Raw genomic sequence first — 16,651 nt, 5'->3', positions numbered from 1 at the left:
GACTTGCCTAGTCACCTTGCTAGTAAGTGACTGTGACTGATTTTTTAATGTTGGTATTTCTGACTCAAGGCCCATCACTATTCATTTTGCCATGTAAACTACCTTAGGACTAAGATTCAAGTTAAATTAGAAATGTGGTGGAACAGTCCAAAATGCTAAATTAAACTTGAAATGAATTAAGAGGAATATTACTTTCAAGAAAAAGGAGGGAATAATTCCACTGTATCTTGTCTCTGTCAGACCTCATTTGAAGTATTGTCTTCAGTTCTAGACACAAAAATTTTAGAGATGAACAATTAAGATGGCAGAGAACATTTAAGTTCTATCATATGAGGATTGTTTGAAAAAATTGGGCATGTTGTAACCGAGGGGGAAAAAAAACAAGGAATTATGATATCTGTTTTCAAGTTTCTGAAGGGTGAGGAGTGTACCTCACTGGTTGTGGCCTTAAAAAATAATAATTAAATTAAATATGTGTTTACCCTCAAAGTTTGTCCTAAAATGAGACAAATATTAACATTCAGTTTTGGTTCCAAGAAAGAGCAAAAGCAGAATGAGGTTAACATGCATACTTATTGATATTTCTCTTAAGTTCATTGATTATGCAGGCAGGCATTGGGGGGGGGGGGGGGGCCTGGCAAGAGAGCCAGATTCCCATAATGGAATTATGAACTGTAACTTTTAGAATTTTGGCTATCAGAAGGCAGAATTTGAAAAGCCACCTCTGTCTAGTCCAATCAAAGTAGGGTGTGGCCCCCAATTTAGGATAGGGTGGAGGAACTGGATCTGATAAAAGGAGTACCCTATCTTCCCCCTTCCAAGCCACAAATGCTATCTTGATAAGTTTTGGTAGACAAGCAGGCAAGCCTTTGTTTTTTAAGTTGATATTCAAATCTGTATCTGTTCTTAAGGAAAAGATTTACCTTTTAGAATTGAGGCTTTTTAAAAAATAAGTTCACCTTTTACAATAGCTGATTTGTTGTGATTAAAAGGAGGCTTTCTTAGTATCCATATGAAAAGGGATTTTTCAACCAATTCTCTAATCCTGTACTTAAAAGCTAAATAAAATTAATTTTACATGCACATATATATGAATATATACATTATATATATAATTTTAAATGAACAAAATTCATCATTTACAAGAAAAGAATGAGGATCAATAGGTAGAAGTTGCAAAGAGAGGAAATTACTGTCAGGAAAAACTTTTTTTCTTACCAATTAGAACTGTTTGGAAATTGAATGGGCTTCTTCAAGAAGTTGAGGGTTCATTTATCCAGAGGTTGGATGACCACTGGCTGATATGTTATAGGGTATATTTTTTCTGGTATTATTTGATTAGATGGCTACTCACCACTCTCAAATCCTATAAATCTGTGATTGTCATTAAATTTTAGATTTAAACATTAATTCCATCCTATTGATATTTGTTTTTAGAGTCTAGCTATAATTTATCTCTACTTTGTGTTATCTGCAATTTGAAAATGCCACTCTCTTCTTACATCTGAGGCCTTTAATTCAATTTTAAATGTTATTTTCAGTTCACAATTCTTTCCCTCTAACTTTCTCTCTGGTTTCCCTATTGAGAAAGCAAGAAAAATAAAATTCTTAAAAAATATGGGTAGTTAAGCAAGGCAAATTTCCTCATTCTCCATGTCAATATAAATTGACACAATTAATCCATTGAGTCCATCATCACTCTATCTTGAGGTATTTTTCATGTATCTTTTACAAGTGTTTGTTTTCATATTGATTAGCATTCTTATATCTTCCAACATTTGTAATATTATTATTTTATATATTTTCCTATTATGCAGTCCCCTGGTGTCCTGCTCAATTAACTTTGTAAGATATAAAACTTACGAAGTTCAACTGAAGCCATCCTCTAAGTTAATTTCTTTAGTACAATCATGTCCTCTCATGTATATATGCCATAACTTGTACAACTTTATACAATTGATGGCTACCACCTCTACATGATTTTTTAAAAAGTTAAACAGTATTAAAAAAAAAGTAAATACTTGAGGCCACTAGTGATGTCCCTCACAGTTGCCATGGAAACATTAATAATTTACTTTTTTGAGAGTGATCTTGCAATCACTTCTAAACCTAATTAATTATGCTGTCATATAACCCACATCCCTCCATTATGTCCATTTGGTGCCTGGTAGATTTTTTTTCTACCTGAAATACCTTTTTTTCAATTATTCTGACTTCATTTAACAACTAAGATAAGAAAGTTGGTATGATTTCAGTTGAGAAATATTGTTGTAAGAAACATTTTATATGATAGAAAAAGGGAAAAATCTAGAGAATAAGAACAATAAATCATGGAAATGTAAAGGCAATTGGAAGACTTATGAAGTTGAGTAAAAATAGTTAAAGCAATATTTTGAAGAGAAATAATGGTCACTTTGCTTTCAGAAAGTCTTTAATAACCAATATTGCCAGGAGCTCCAAATAGTTTCAAAAACTTGCAACTCTCCTAACTACAAGCACATATTTGCCTAAAAATTGTTTATAGAAATGTTTGGACCATCTTAACTGCCAAAATAGTTTTGGAATCATTTCTGTCAGACAATTAGCAAAGTTCTTGCCAGAGTTCCTGGGCAATGAGAAAATTTGTAGGAGTAGGTGTAATAGCCAGCTTGTGAAAACATTCAAGACTTTTTCTTTCTAAAAGTAAACATTTATTTCACTTCCACAATGGCAATAATTGTTTTCACTTAAAAGCTTTCAATAGAAAGATATTTGCTTTGGAAATTTATACTAGGGCTGTTGGGAAACTCCTAAATAGATTGTTCCTCCATAGAAAAGACTACCTGTAGCAAGGTATAGAGAATTCTAATAAATGAATCACCAAATAGAGTTGAAATAAATATGCCCTCATTGTCACTTCTTTTTGAGACCTTAAGATCCCACCTTGGTATAAGAGGGAAGAAGGTAATAAGATGGGTATAATTATGAGTCATTATTCTTTTGGTAAGTTCTGTGGAATTTTTCAAAAGTACTTCTTGAAATCCAAATGGCAGGCAATGGCGGGGGGGGGGGGGGGGGGGGAGGAAGAATTGGAAGTAGCTGAATAAAAGATCACAGAAAGATTCCTTACTTTGTTGAGAGGAAAGTGATGCCCATTGCAGTTCCCAGATTTGTGTAAGTTATTTAAGTGGGAAATAATGAAGCAAATCAAAATTCTAGTTCCTGCAGGCTTTCAACTGTATTAGGATAAGCCATTGAAAAGTTTTGAGCATAACAGTGAGATTAAAATGTCAGATAAACTAGGAAGATGTGATTGAATTTATCAAAGTACTTTTTAATTTTTAATGAGAACTAGAACTAACACTCCCAAACTATAATTTTATTGATTTTTTTCTCTAAGTGAAATTTTGCTTTGAGAATAATAAATGTTTAATAATGGTAACGATAACTGGTATTTAGGTAGCATTATAATGTTTTAAAGTACTCTTGATATGTTATCTTACATGATCTTTACCAAAATCCTATGAAATAGATTTTAGCAAAATTATAGTATTCTATTTAGATTTTTTTCAGTATGTTTAGATTCTCACCTTTGGTTATATGTAGTGACAAAAATGGCATAATATAAATCAAAAGATATTATTTCTATCTCAACATCTTATATGAGACAATCCATACAGCAGATTCTCCATCTCCCACATTCCCCATCAATTGAAATGATAATCATGGACATTTCCCACAAGAAATATAAAATCTATGAAGAGACAAGACATAAAAAAAGTAAAAACAAAAGGCAACATATGACAAGTACCAAATGAGTTGTAGACAATGATCAATAGAGTTCCAAGGAACCAAAGAAAGATCATTGAAGTTTTGAAGAGTCAATTAAGGTTTCATGAAAGAGAGACTTTTAAGTTGACTTAACTTTGACAGATGGGTAGAGTAAAAATTATCTTGATTTAGGAGAGATCGAAATAAATGAATAGGTGAAGGTATCAAAAAGGATCAATGATCTGCAAACTTTACTATCTGAGCATTTTCCCATAAAAATAATTATTTTAATGAGTTTTTAATTTATCTATTTTTTCATTTTAAAAATATTATCCACAATTCCAATATGCTCTTAATTTCTGTTTCTGATAGTCACTTATACTACAGATTAAAAAAGGGGGGTGGGGAATGCAGTTTAGTAAAGCTAATCAACACCTTAAAAAATTCTGGCACTATATGTCATATTCCTCTACCACAGCAAAGATAGTGCTAGGGTGAGAAGGATGGAGGGGGATGGGGGGTATCTCATTCCCATCTCTTTTTTCCATAGAGGATCATTCTCAGTATAATTTCAAAGTTTTCAGTCTTGCCTTGTTTTTGTTCCTTTCCTCTTTATTGTAGTCATTCTGTATAGTGTATTTCTGTCTGTACTTACTTCTCTTTATATGAGACAAGAATTTATTAGTTATTATACAAGTAAAATTCAGAGAAATCTTCCCATACTTCTCTGTACTCATTATATTCATAGGTTCTTAAAGTAACTACACATTTGTAGCTATTCTGCTCTCATCTTATACTAAATGTATTCATTTCATTTGTGTAAAAGCTTTTCAATTGCATATAATCAAAATTATCTGGTATCACTTGTGATTATCTCTCTTTCCAAAAGTAATTATTAGTTGAGCAATGAAAAGTTTTTTTAATATTATGAAATGAGATTTATATTATATTTTCATATATCATATAAACATATTATTTTTCTGTATTTTTCTTTCTCCCCATCCTCCCCTTTCCACTTTTAATGGGAGTTTAGTTTTGTAAAAAATCAATTTTACTTTGATACATAATCTGAGATGCAAAATAAAAATATGTTTGATTTGCTTATATGGTGAAAGGAAATAAAAATAACCTAGAATTATTGTTACCTGAGCAAGACATAAACTGGGAATTTACAATGGGTATTGGTCAGACAGGCACATTTCAGTCCCACAAAGATTCCTTTTAGAGTGTTTCCTCTCAATACTATTCATGCCATTTTTACCAGATCATCTTGGCAAAATGGTCCAAGTTCAACTTCTCCTTTGTTCTTTCTCTGTGGAAAGAAACTCCCTTACTTTTACCCTACACCCTCACCCCAGAAATAAAAAAACAGTTAAAGTAAGCAGAAGGGTGATGATCACCACCGGAAGAATGTGGGTGTGGGAGTTATGAAGAATCAAAACCTAGTTCCAGTTTCATTCCTCTGTGGAAATGGAAATCTCAAATGGGTTTGATGAACCTCAGAGCAAACATTTCTAGGAAGAAACAGCAGCTGGGGACCATGGGAAGAACATCCTGCAGTGACAATTCCATCACTTCATTTACCCGTGGGTTCTCCAACTAACAAGCAGGAAGTAAATATTTCCAACCCCCTCATCCTCCTCTATCACCTCCCTCTTTCCTCACTCTTCACCCAGGATGCAGTATTCCCTTTTGCTTCTGAACCAACAGCCTTGTCTCAAACACACCCTGACAGCTGCAAAAGTTTTCAGTAACAACACTAATCCCATTTTCCCTTCCATCTGCCTGCAGATGGTTTAAATTTGACCCCTTCAAAAAAAAATCCTACTGTGAGGAAATTGTAATGATTGTTGATTTCACATAAAGAAAATGACAAGTTTGTGATTTTTTCTTAAGAACCCTCATAATCATAGATTACATTGAAGTTTTGACACTCTCTGTGAACATGGAGGTTGTAACACTTTTTAGGTCTGAGTTTCTGATATTCCTTTAAGATTTATTCAAACTGTCAATCATAATCTCATAGTAAGTACTTAGAAATGTCAGCCTTAAATGTTGTAGGAATGTACTGCTTTCAAAGCTATTAATGCTCTGTTTCTTTTTTTTCTTTTTCAAAACATCTTTCAACTACAACAGGATGATACAAACCAAGAATGTTTCTGTTTATTGTAATGCCATCTGGATTTTCTTTATTAATTATATAATTCACATTTTTAGAAGACCTTTCATTTGAGAATTGCAAAGTACTTTAAAAAGATTATCTCAATAATCATTATACTTTAAAGAGATTATCTCAGTGAGTTAATACTATCAAGCTAATGTAGAAATCAAATAGAAACTAGACTCTACAGTATGAGTACAGAGTTTTAATTTAAGTTAGTTCAACAAACTATCTTTGTATTGCCTCCAGTGCACTGTACTGTTGGAGACAGCATTATACAGATGACATGATTATTGACTTCAAGGAGTGAACATTCTAGGAAGACAAGTACAGCAAGCATTGAAACAATCATAATACAAATTATAGGGCTAAAGTATGAGACACAGAAGCAAAGACTTAAGAGGAAAAGGATGCTAGCAATCATTTAATTCAAATAAAAACAAAATAAAAAAAACAAACTGCACATTAATATCTCTCCAGGATACATATTGAATTAGAAAACTTCATATTAATATCATCTGTGTTTTGTTTGTGCAGAGAGCTAGGTGACACAACAGATAGAGCACTGTATCTGGAGTCAGGAAGTTCAAATCTGATCTCAGATACTTATTTAGTTGAATGACTCTGGGCAAATCACTTAACTTTATTTTCCTCAGTTTCCTCATCTATAAAATGAAGTGGAGAAGGAAATAGCAAACCATGCTAGTATCTTTGCCTAGAAAACTTCAAAAGGGGTCTTGAAGAGTTTGGCATGACTGAAAAATTACTGAACAACAAAACCATCTGGATTCCTTCCTCTTCTTTATTCATACAACTACTAGGCTAATTCATGTCCTTATTACCTCTTATGTAAATTCTTCACCTAAATTTTTTTTCCCTATTCTGGTCTAGTGAATTCTTCAATCAATCTTTCATGAAACTTCCAAATTAATTTTAAATTCATTGGTTTCAAGTTGGAAGTAACCTTAGATGGTTTCAATCTATCTTCTCAGTTTTATTGTAGTATTATTTTGTTAAATATTGTCCAATTAATTTTTAATCTTTTTCAAGTTTCACTTAAATTTTTGTGGATCATATGATGCTGCCAAGGGTATCTGATACAATTGAGAGCTCATTTTACAGAAGGTAAAACTAAGTGCTAGAGAAGTGAAATAATTAGTTCAAGGCCACCAAACATACTAGTGATTGAGCAGTTCCTAGACACTGGATTCCAACTTGGATAAGAGTAGGATTTCATTCCTAACCTAATTTTCCTTCTACTAGGGTCTTCCTGGAATGGGTTAACCATTCCATACTTTCTATTTTGAAATTAATTTATGATTTTTACCTGTATGCATATTTTATCTCCCCAATTAGAATACAAACTCTAGGAGATCAGAGACTTTCTCATCATAGATCTAGACTTAAAAAGAACCTCAGAGATCATCTAGACCAATTCATTTATTTATGATGAAGAAATTGAGAGCTAGTGAAGGCAAATAAATTATTTAAAATCAAATAAATAAATGTAAGAGGTAGTTCTGAACCCAAGTCCTCTGATTGTAGAATCAATACTGTTTTCCACTAGACAACAATTCCCTCCCATCATCTTCATTATAATTCTTATCATCCTCATCCTTGTATATCTCATTATCATTTGCTAAACATCACCACTATCACCACCTCCACCATTATCATTCTAGCATCTAGAGTTGTAAAGGAGAAATAAATTATCCTGGGAGCTAGTGAATTTCCCATCATTAATACTAATTAAAAGCTACTTATTGTGCAATAAATCGTCTCAGAAAGTCTCTGAATTTCCTTCCAAGTCTGAGATTCTGTGATTCTGATCCTTTTCTAAATTAAACAGTTCAAACAATCTGACCATAATTTCCTATTTTGTGCAGGGTATTATAGTAGGAGCTGTGAAATTAACTAAAATTATATAATTTCTTCAAAAGTATATGCCTTTAAATGTTGTATATTTGTCATATGGAAAGGGGTTTAATGTCTTGCTCTACTGAGGCAAGAGGACAGAAGAATGAACAATGGTGGAAGTTGCAAAGAGAGAAGTTAAGGTATGATGTCAAGAAGAAAACAAAAAAACAAACAAATTCTTAATAAATTAGAGATATTCAAAAGTGCAGAGGAAGAGTGATCTCTCCTTCAAGCAAAATCTGGAAGAACCCTTGAGGATAGTTTTGAGGTGATTCTTATTTAGAATCATATTCTTTCTCTCACTTGTGACTTCAAGAAACTGCAGCATGCTCAGTAGCCCCACCATGGCAAATATTCTCTGCAGACCCAGCTAAGCCAAGTTGACAGCAACCACCAGGCTTCAAACCCATTGATGAATTGAAGGATGTAAAGTTTCCCTCATACATAAAGGATCAATGAGAACAATTTATTGTATCGGCCATGAAGATGGCTGAAGAAGGTGCTGTGGAATGTTCAGAGCTTGGATGCTTGAACAGACATCAAAGATACTAAGGTCATCCTCTGTATCCTGGACCATCATCAGTTATCTTGACTTTTGTCTTGCCACTGGACTTTGATAGCTCTAGAAAAGAGAGTGAAGCTGACAACTTTTCATGACTCTGCCTCATTTAATCCATGTCATCCATTGGTCCTTTTCAAGAATGAAAGGTGAACAACCACAATTTAAATAGAAGTTGAACTAAATGACTTCTAAGAACCCTTTCAATCCTGAAGTTTTATAGCAAGTCATGGTTACTATTACTATCTCTATTTTACATTGAGGAAACTAGAGCAAGCAGAGATTACATGACTTACCCAAAGGGTCATGGCTAAGAAGCATCTGAGGTTGGATTTGAACTCTGATCTTCCAGATTTCAGTTCTACTGCTATAACCTACTTGCCTGAGGAAATCTAAGTTCAAATCCTGATTCTGTTACTTATTAGTTGTATGACTGTTCAAGACTCTGAGTTTCATGAACTTCTTTAAGTAATATATAAAGAAACACATTGAGACTCACTGAAGTGGAAGGGATTAGAACCACAGACTAAGTGATGCAGGAATAAACTCTATAATAATTGTCCTTTTCCTCTTTCTCCTCTCTCTTTCTGTTTTTCTTAGGCCCAAGACACGAGTAGATACACCTAAGATGAATGATAAATTTATTGAAAAAATTGTCATAAAATGACTTGGAAAAATAGTTTCCCTTGGGACAGGACAAAGGGATGTCACCATCCTAATCCATTTATTTCTAGGGAGATTTTCTGTAGGACTGTGTATTGATATGCTTTTTTTAGGCATTTTTAGGCATTCCCACTGATTGGGGAATGGTTAAACAAGTTATAGTAAATGAATATTATGGAATGCTATTGTTCTGTAAGAAACCATAGGTGTTTGGACTCTAGAGAAACCTGGAATGAATTACAGGATCTGATACTGAGTGAAGGGAGCAGAAGCAAAAGAACAATAATGTACATATCAGCAACATTATGGGATGATCAACCCTGATGGAAGCAGCTGCTCTCAGTGGTGCAGAGAGCTAGGACAGCCCTATTAGACTAGCTATGGACAATACTATTCCCATCTAGAGGAAGAAAAACAAAATAAAACAAAACAAAAAACCATGCAGAATCTGATGAACACAAAATTAGCTTTTTAAAAAAAATCTCTTGTATTTCTTTCCCTTAATTCTAATTCCTTATACTGAAAATGACTAATCTGTAAACATGTTAGACACAAATGTGATATGGACAATATAAACCTGAATATTTGCAACTATGGGGAGGAAGGTGGGAAGAAATTTTGTATTTATATATATATATGTATATGGATGAATGTTGAAAAACTTTCATAACGTGTATTTGAAAAAATAAAATATTAATAAAAAATTAATGAAGAAAACATTTCAACTCAATCACTTTGTTATATCCAGCATAATAAGACCATTCTACATGTAACTGGTATCAATGTCTGAGTCAAAAGGTCTCTTGAAATTATTATAATTTTCCAAAACTATTTCAGTTTATTTCTTGTATTACTCACATATCCAAAATGTTGACACTGAGGGTCACTCTCAATCAGCTCTGTGAATTTTCTATTGAAGTATGAGAAATAATCATACTTGAACTCTGAAATCAGATTACTTTGTTTTTTATTTGTTCATTTGTTTAAGAAACATGCAATAAAGTGATAGAGGTGAGAGATAATATTATTGTGCCATTTTGAAAATCTTTCTTCATTTCTTAGATAACTAATCAAATTATGTATTATTTCATTCATGACTATGACATCATGATAAACTTTTAAAATAAGTATAACAGTCATGATTGTAAATCCCTTGAGGAGCAGAACTATGTCTTACCTTTTCATTCCAACTCCAAGCACAGAACTCACTAAAAAGATGATTGTTGATGATAATATAAGATGATCAGTCTATTATTTCTTTATTTCTAATCTACAAAATTCCTCCATTTTAGTAGTAATCTCAAACCAAGACTGTGTCAAGGCTGAGAACAAGTTCCCTTACCTCATGGGGCTGAGAGGACAAAAAATATGGACTTGTAAGATTAAAATAACTTTCTTCTATAATTTTGAAGGTTTTTTACTTATTGTTATTCTAGTTGATGTTCTAAAAATTAGATCAATTCAACATTAAGTGTTTATTCTATGCAAGGAACTATGCTAGGCCCTAAGAATACAAAGATCAAAATAAAATGTACTATGTCCTTTTTTGTATGATGTATCATCCTCCACTGTACTTGATCTATGTAAACACATTCTTCACATTTTTTGCAGTGGAATCTAGCTATTTTAAGAAAGTGTTTTGCTATTTAAATTGCCCTAGAAAGAGATACAATGAATATTTTGAAAGTGATGAAAACCCTCTAATAGAGAATTTGCTAAATATAGTTGGAAAGAATTCATCTGAATAAGAAAAGGTCCATATAACTTTATTTCATTCATGTCTTGTATACTGGCACACATTCCCTTAATTTACCAGTTAAGAATATGTAATTCATAAATTTTGAGGACAATTCTTTTAAAAAGTTTAGACATGGGGCATATAGGTAGCTCGGTGGATAGCGCACTGGCCCTGGAGTCAGGAGGACCTAATTTCAAATCTTGCCTCAGACACTTAATAATTACTTTGGGCAAGTCATTTAATCCCATTGTCTTGCACAAACTAAAAAAAAAAAAAAGTTTAGACAGAGTGCATTGGATAACAAAAGAAAATATACTAGACCACATTCATTGTTTATCTTTTTATGACTATCAGTAATAATATAAAAAGGGAAATAAGATACCTTCTAGATTTTAGTGAGAAAATAGAGTCACAGTAATTATTAGCTTTGACTCTTAGTGGTCTAGCTGATCTCAGCTTGTTCTTTTCAACAATAGCTTACCCTTATTAATAATAAAATTGTGCCAAGTATATATATGACAACATCTTGAACAAAATTATTGATTAAAAAATGCTAAATGAACAAAACAGTAAAGTTTTATTTCAATGACTTTCCCACAAAAACACTATCTCAAAATCCTATAGTAAATGGAACTCAGAGATAAATGATAAAGCTGGCAGTGAAGGGGAGATCATTTGAGACATGGGCAAAGAAAATGATATTTTCAAATAATGTTTGAAAAGAGATAGCTAAGTGATGAAAAGAATTTTTTTATTATGGTATGGGAAGAATTAATCAAAGGCAGAAGTCAGATCTTAAAAGGAAGAGAACAAATAAAACTTATGTGAGAACATAAGCTATAGATAGATTATACTTAGAGTTCAGAGACAGGGTAGGAAAAAATCAGTCTCATGATGGATGCTAACAAAAACCAAACTGTCATATATAACATAATGGTTATCTATGTGGTGCAAAGATAGATGTCTGGATCTGGAGTAAGGAAGGTCTGAGCTCAGTTCTGACCTGAGAATTATTTACTAGCTATATGATCCCTGACAAATAGATTACCTTCTTTCTGCTTCATTTTCCTTATCTGTAAAATGAAAATAATAATAGCACCCACCTCATAGGTTTGTTGTGAGGATCACTGATATGTTTGTAAAGTACAGTTTCTGGAACAGAAAAGGTGGTAAATACATGCTTCTTCCTTGCTCTCTCTTCTATAATTTTGTCACCTGATGGAATCACTGTATTCAGACATAAACCCTTACCTCCCCATTCCCCAGAATGATTCCCTGGAGCTTTCTCCAATTATCTACTGTCTCTTTACTGTGGGAAACTAGAGCTTTGATATAGAGATTGCATTGAAATAAACCAGCTCCTATCAAATTTGTAGTATAGAAAATGGGAACAATAAGAATTATCTTGCCTGGCTTACATGGTTGTTGGAGAATAAAAGAGAATAATACATGTAGAAATACTTTAGAAAATAGAAATCAAATTTCAGATATTATTAGATTAGGAATATAGAATTCTGGATAGTAGGTACATATATTATTATTAGATTAGAGATATAAAATTCTGGATAGCAGGTCAACAGAAGGATATTTAATTTGCTGTGAAATTATGAAACAGAATTCTGATTTATGAACAGTTCTCTCAGAGCCTTATCAATCCTGGGTAAATTTAAAAAAAAGAATAATGATAAAACCTGAATTTCTGAGCTTTCAAAGCTTGGAAACATGGTATCAAGAAGCAATCATCCCCAAGTCTCATGAAAATCAATGAAGTTCTAACCTATCTAATTGTAATGGGTAGTAAACAAAATTTGATCAAATTGAGAAGAAAGTAAACAGGAAAAATTATTTTTATGATAATTAAAGGAATATATATTAATTGAGCTGGTGTATTCTTAAATAGTATTTTAAGTGATGAGAAAATAGCTTGAATAAATGATACTTTGGAATGGGTGGTTTGCTAAATCTGAGGCATTATATAGATAGCATAAGAAGGCAGGGACTAATAAATTCTTAAATATGCAAAGATCATGGAAATTGAGATGACACCATTTATTTGTATGAATCTGAAAAACTGACCTTGAAGAGTAGGACTAGATAACATAATGTCATGGGCATGACAAAGTATGGTTTTAGTATGATCTCTGCCATTAAGAAGCTATGTGATTTGGGGAAAGTCATTTAGGTTCTCTGGATTTATATAAAAAAAAAACCTTTGACTAGATAATCATTAAGCATTTTTTTAGTCCCTGTTTCAGTAGTATTTCTCAATGAACCATCATAACATCAACAAAACAGCAACATCAACAGCATCAGCAAAATAATAGTCAGCACTAAGATCTGAAAAGCATTTTTTTACAAATACTATTTTTATCCTTACTTCAACCCTGGGAAGTAGGGGTTATTATTGTTCCCATTTTACAGATAAGGAAATTGAAGCAGACAATGGTTACAGAGATTAAATGACTTGCCCAGAATCACTGTCTGAGGCCAGATTTGAAATGAAAGGGTGAGAGTAGTTAATCTCTGATATGTCTTTTTGTTCTAGACTGATAATCTAAAGAATTAAAATTTTTTTCCATGCTTCTCTCCTTCAAACACCTGCATGAAGGGATTAATCATAATAAACATTAGTAGAATGCAAGATCACACAGAATGGGCTGATTCATTTATGTCTGCATGTCTTCTGCACTTAAAATTACACACTGCTTTAAAATTAGTAGGTATATCTAATCAATGCTTGCTTTATTTTTTAGCTGATGACCACTTACAAGGCCACAAGCAAAGATTGTTTATTATCTTGTTTTCATAAACATAGTAAATAGTAGAATCCCTTCAGGGTAGTTAGAAGGAATAGTGACTGCTGCCATAACAAAGGAATTACCTCCACAGCTGCCCATTCTGCTTTTGATGTTTACCTGATGTTTCCCCTTTTAGGATAATGGGCTTTGAGGGAGAGTATAAGTGTATGTAATTCTACAGCAAAATCTTGCTCCATTGTGAGTGGAAAACATTCCATATCCTCCATAGAATATATTGTTCGGGTTATCTAGTCTATAAGCATAATATCTCCCGTAGACAATTTAGGAGCATGTTTGAAGAAGAGATATGAAAAACAGCTCTATCCCATTCAGACTATCCTAATGCTTCGATGTCTGTGAAAAGATTACACATATACAAAGACACTGGAAAAGACAATAATAAATTTTGGGGATAAAAAGAAATCATCTTTTGAAAAATTAAAGTAATAAAACATGACTCATTTGGCAGAGTTAGGATTATGCTAGGAATTCACAAACTCATGAAAGAATCAGACAAAAGATGATTAAGAACACTTTATGGCATGAGGACTGTGTTCATTAAATTTGTCTTATACAACACCATGTGATACATGGGGAACAGGTAGGTGAGCACTTGATATTTTTCAATGATAGTGATGATGAATGTGATGATGATGATGATGATGATGATACATTGTCCTTCCTGGCAATGGTTTGAAGGAAAAGGGATGTAATGGCATGAGACTTAGGAAGGAAAAACTTAAACTATCATGAAAGTGTTTTGACATTTAAATCAAGAAGATTATTATATGGCTTCCTAGTGATGGAAACCAGATAACATGAACAGTATAGAATTAAACTAGACAAATCACCAGAATGGTATATTATAAATAGCAGTGCCATGCCCGTATGGAGAAGTTCTGGCTGACCTATTTTGTTTTTCATGATATGTTTTCTATAAATGAATGTATATTGTAGAATGCATAATTCTTACCTGGAACAAAGTAAAATTTTGATGAAACCTCATTTAAAAAAATTTCTAGCACCAAACAAATTAAACCAAAACAGATAACATGAGATTATGATAGAAACTGTAATCTTGATAAACTTAAAAAATAAAGATTATAAGATGTAAATTCCCTAAATAATTCATGCTTTGTGGTTATTTTATTCCTTAAATGAATAAAAAATTGAATGAAAACAAGCTAGGAAATTTCTTTCACCATCACCACCAGCACTCCAAGGTCTTAAATTCTGTGCAAATAAAACAAAGGCTTTGTTGAGAGGATTGAAAAAATGGTAAACTTTGTCCCACTTCTTAAACACACACACACACACACACACACACACACACACACACACACACACACACACACACACACACACACACACTACAACTTATAGCCTTGAGAGATTGCTAGAGTACTGTTAGTTTCTTGACTTGCACACAGTCAAAAGGTCATTAAATCAGAAACCCAGATGCCTGTTTTATCTACCTTTCAATTAGGATTCTGTAGCTGCCTATCTACTAACTTTTAAGACAGCTTCCTGCCTTCTTCAGTGAGTTCAGTGCTGACTTAAAGTCTTTCTCATCCCAAATTCCTGTCATTGAGACTTTATCAAATTATATAGCTCTCAAATTTCTATACTCCTTCAAACACCCTAATTTCCCAGATCCTCAATTTACCTATTCCTCCATTCCACATAGAAATGGTCACACCTATATCTTGCCATCATCCACAAATGTTCCACTCATGTTCATGAACTTTGAAATTTATTTATCTAATCATAATCTTATCTTATTGCTATTTATTTTATTTCTACTTTATAATCCTTAATCTATTTTTTCATCCTCACCATGATTCCATTGACCTCCACCCTTAGTCCTTTCCTAAACCAGTAACCCAAAGCTACATTCTTTTTTCTTCCACACCTTGACTACTTAATGACCAATTTAATTATACATTATCTCCTTTAAATTCTCTTATTTCTCTTATCTTGTTGCTCCAGGAACAAGCTCCAGACCTTGCATGACTCCCATTATCCATTGTCTTCCCCTCTGTTCATGTGCTGCTATACAAAACTGGAGAAAAATTACAAAACCTTTCTGACTGGGTTCACTATAAATTTGCTATTATCTCTCAACTAGTTCCTCACTGTGGCATGTCAATCCTTTTGACACCTTGATTGATAGATACACTTAATTAATATACTATCCCATTTGGTACAGTAGTTTTTCCAAACTTTATATCCTTACCCAAACCTCCTCCCCACCTATCCTTTGAGAGTCTTGCTTCATATCTCACTAAAAAAAAAAATGAGTCCATTCACCAAAAGAACACCCACATTTCTCCTCTTTTTTATCTTATATCCTTATCCAATTTAAACAGATATTTTTAAAACCATTCTCTTCAAAAAAAATCATATACCTCTACATTCATAAGTAACTCATTCTATTGCAACTTCTCTAGCAGATTGTTGATACAGTGGATAGAATACTGGATTTGGAATCAGGAAGACTTGGGTACAAATTCTGCCTAAGATATTTATTTGTTGTGTGAGAAGGGCAAATCAATTAAATTTTCAGATTCAGTTTCCTCTCTTGTAGATAAGCACTTAGCTTAGAGGACTATCATGAGAATCAACAAATGCTATATGTACAACCCTTTGCACATCTTAACGTGATGTAAATACTAAAAATCATAATTATAATTACTATAATAATAATAATGCTTATTATTACTAATATTTACTCTCTCCCTATCTACTGAATGCTTTCCCATTGCCTACTGACACATTTATTCTCTTACATCTTCAAAAAGCTCTTCCTTGATTTTTCTAGTATCAACTTTCTATATCTCTTCTCCCCTTTAGTGGCTAGACTCCTTGAGAAGTCTATCTACAATTGATGACTCTACTTTCCTTCCTCTCAATCTTTTCTTATCCCTCTACAGCCTGGCATTCAATCTCATCATTTAAGTTTTTCTTTTCAAATTTACCAATGATCTTTATATAATTAGATCTAATGGCCTTTCTCAGTCCAGTCCTTTCTCAGTCCAGTCCTTATCCTTGATCTTTCTGTAGAC

The sequence above is a fragment of the Macrotis lagotis genome, chromosome 6 (genome assembly GCF_037893015.1).
Source record: "Macrotis lagotis isolate mMagLag1 chromosome 6, bilby.v1.9.chrom.fasta, whole genome shotgun sequence".
NCBI lineage: Eukaryota > Metazoa > Chordata > Mammalia > Peramelemorphia > Peramelidae > Macrotis > Macrotis lagotis.
This window is presented reverse-complemented; position numbering follows the sequence as displayed.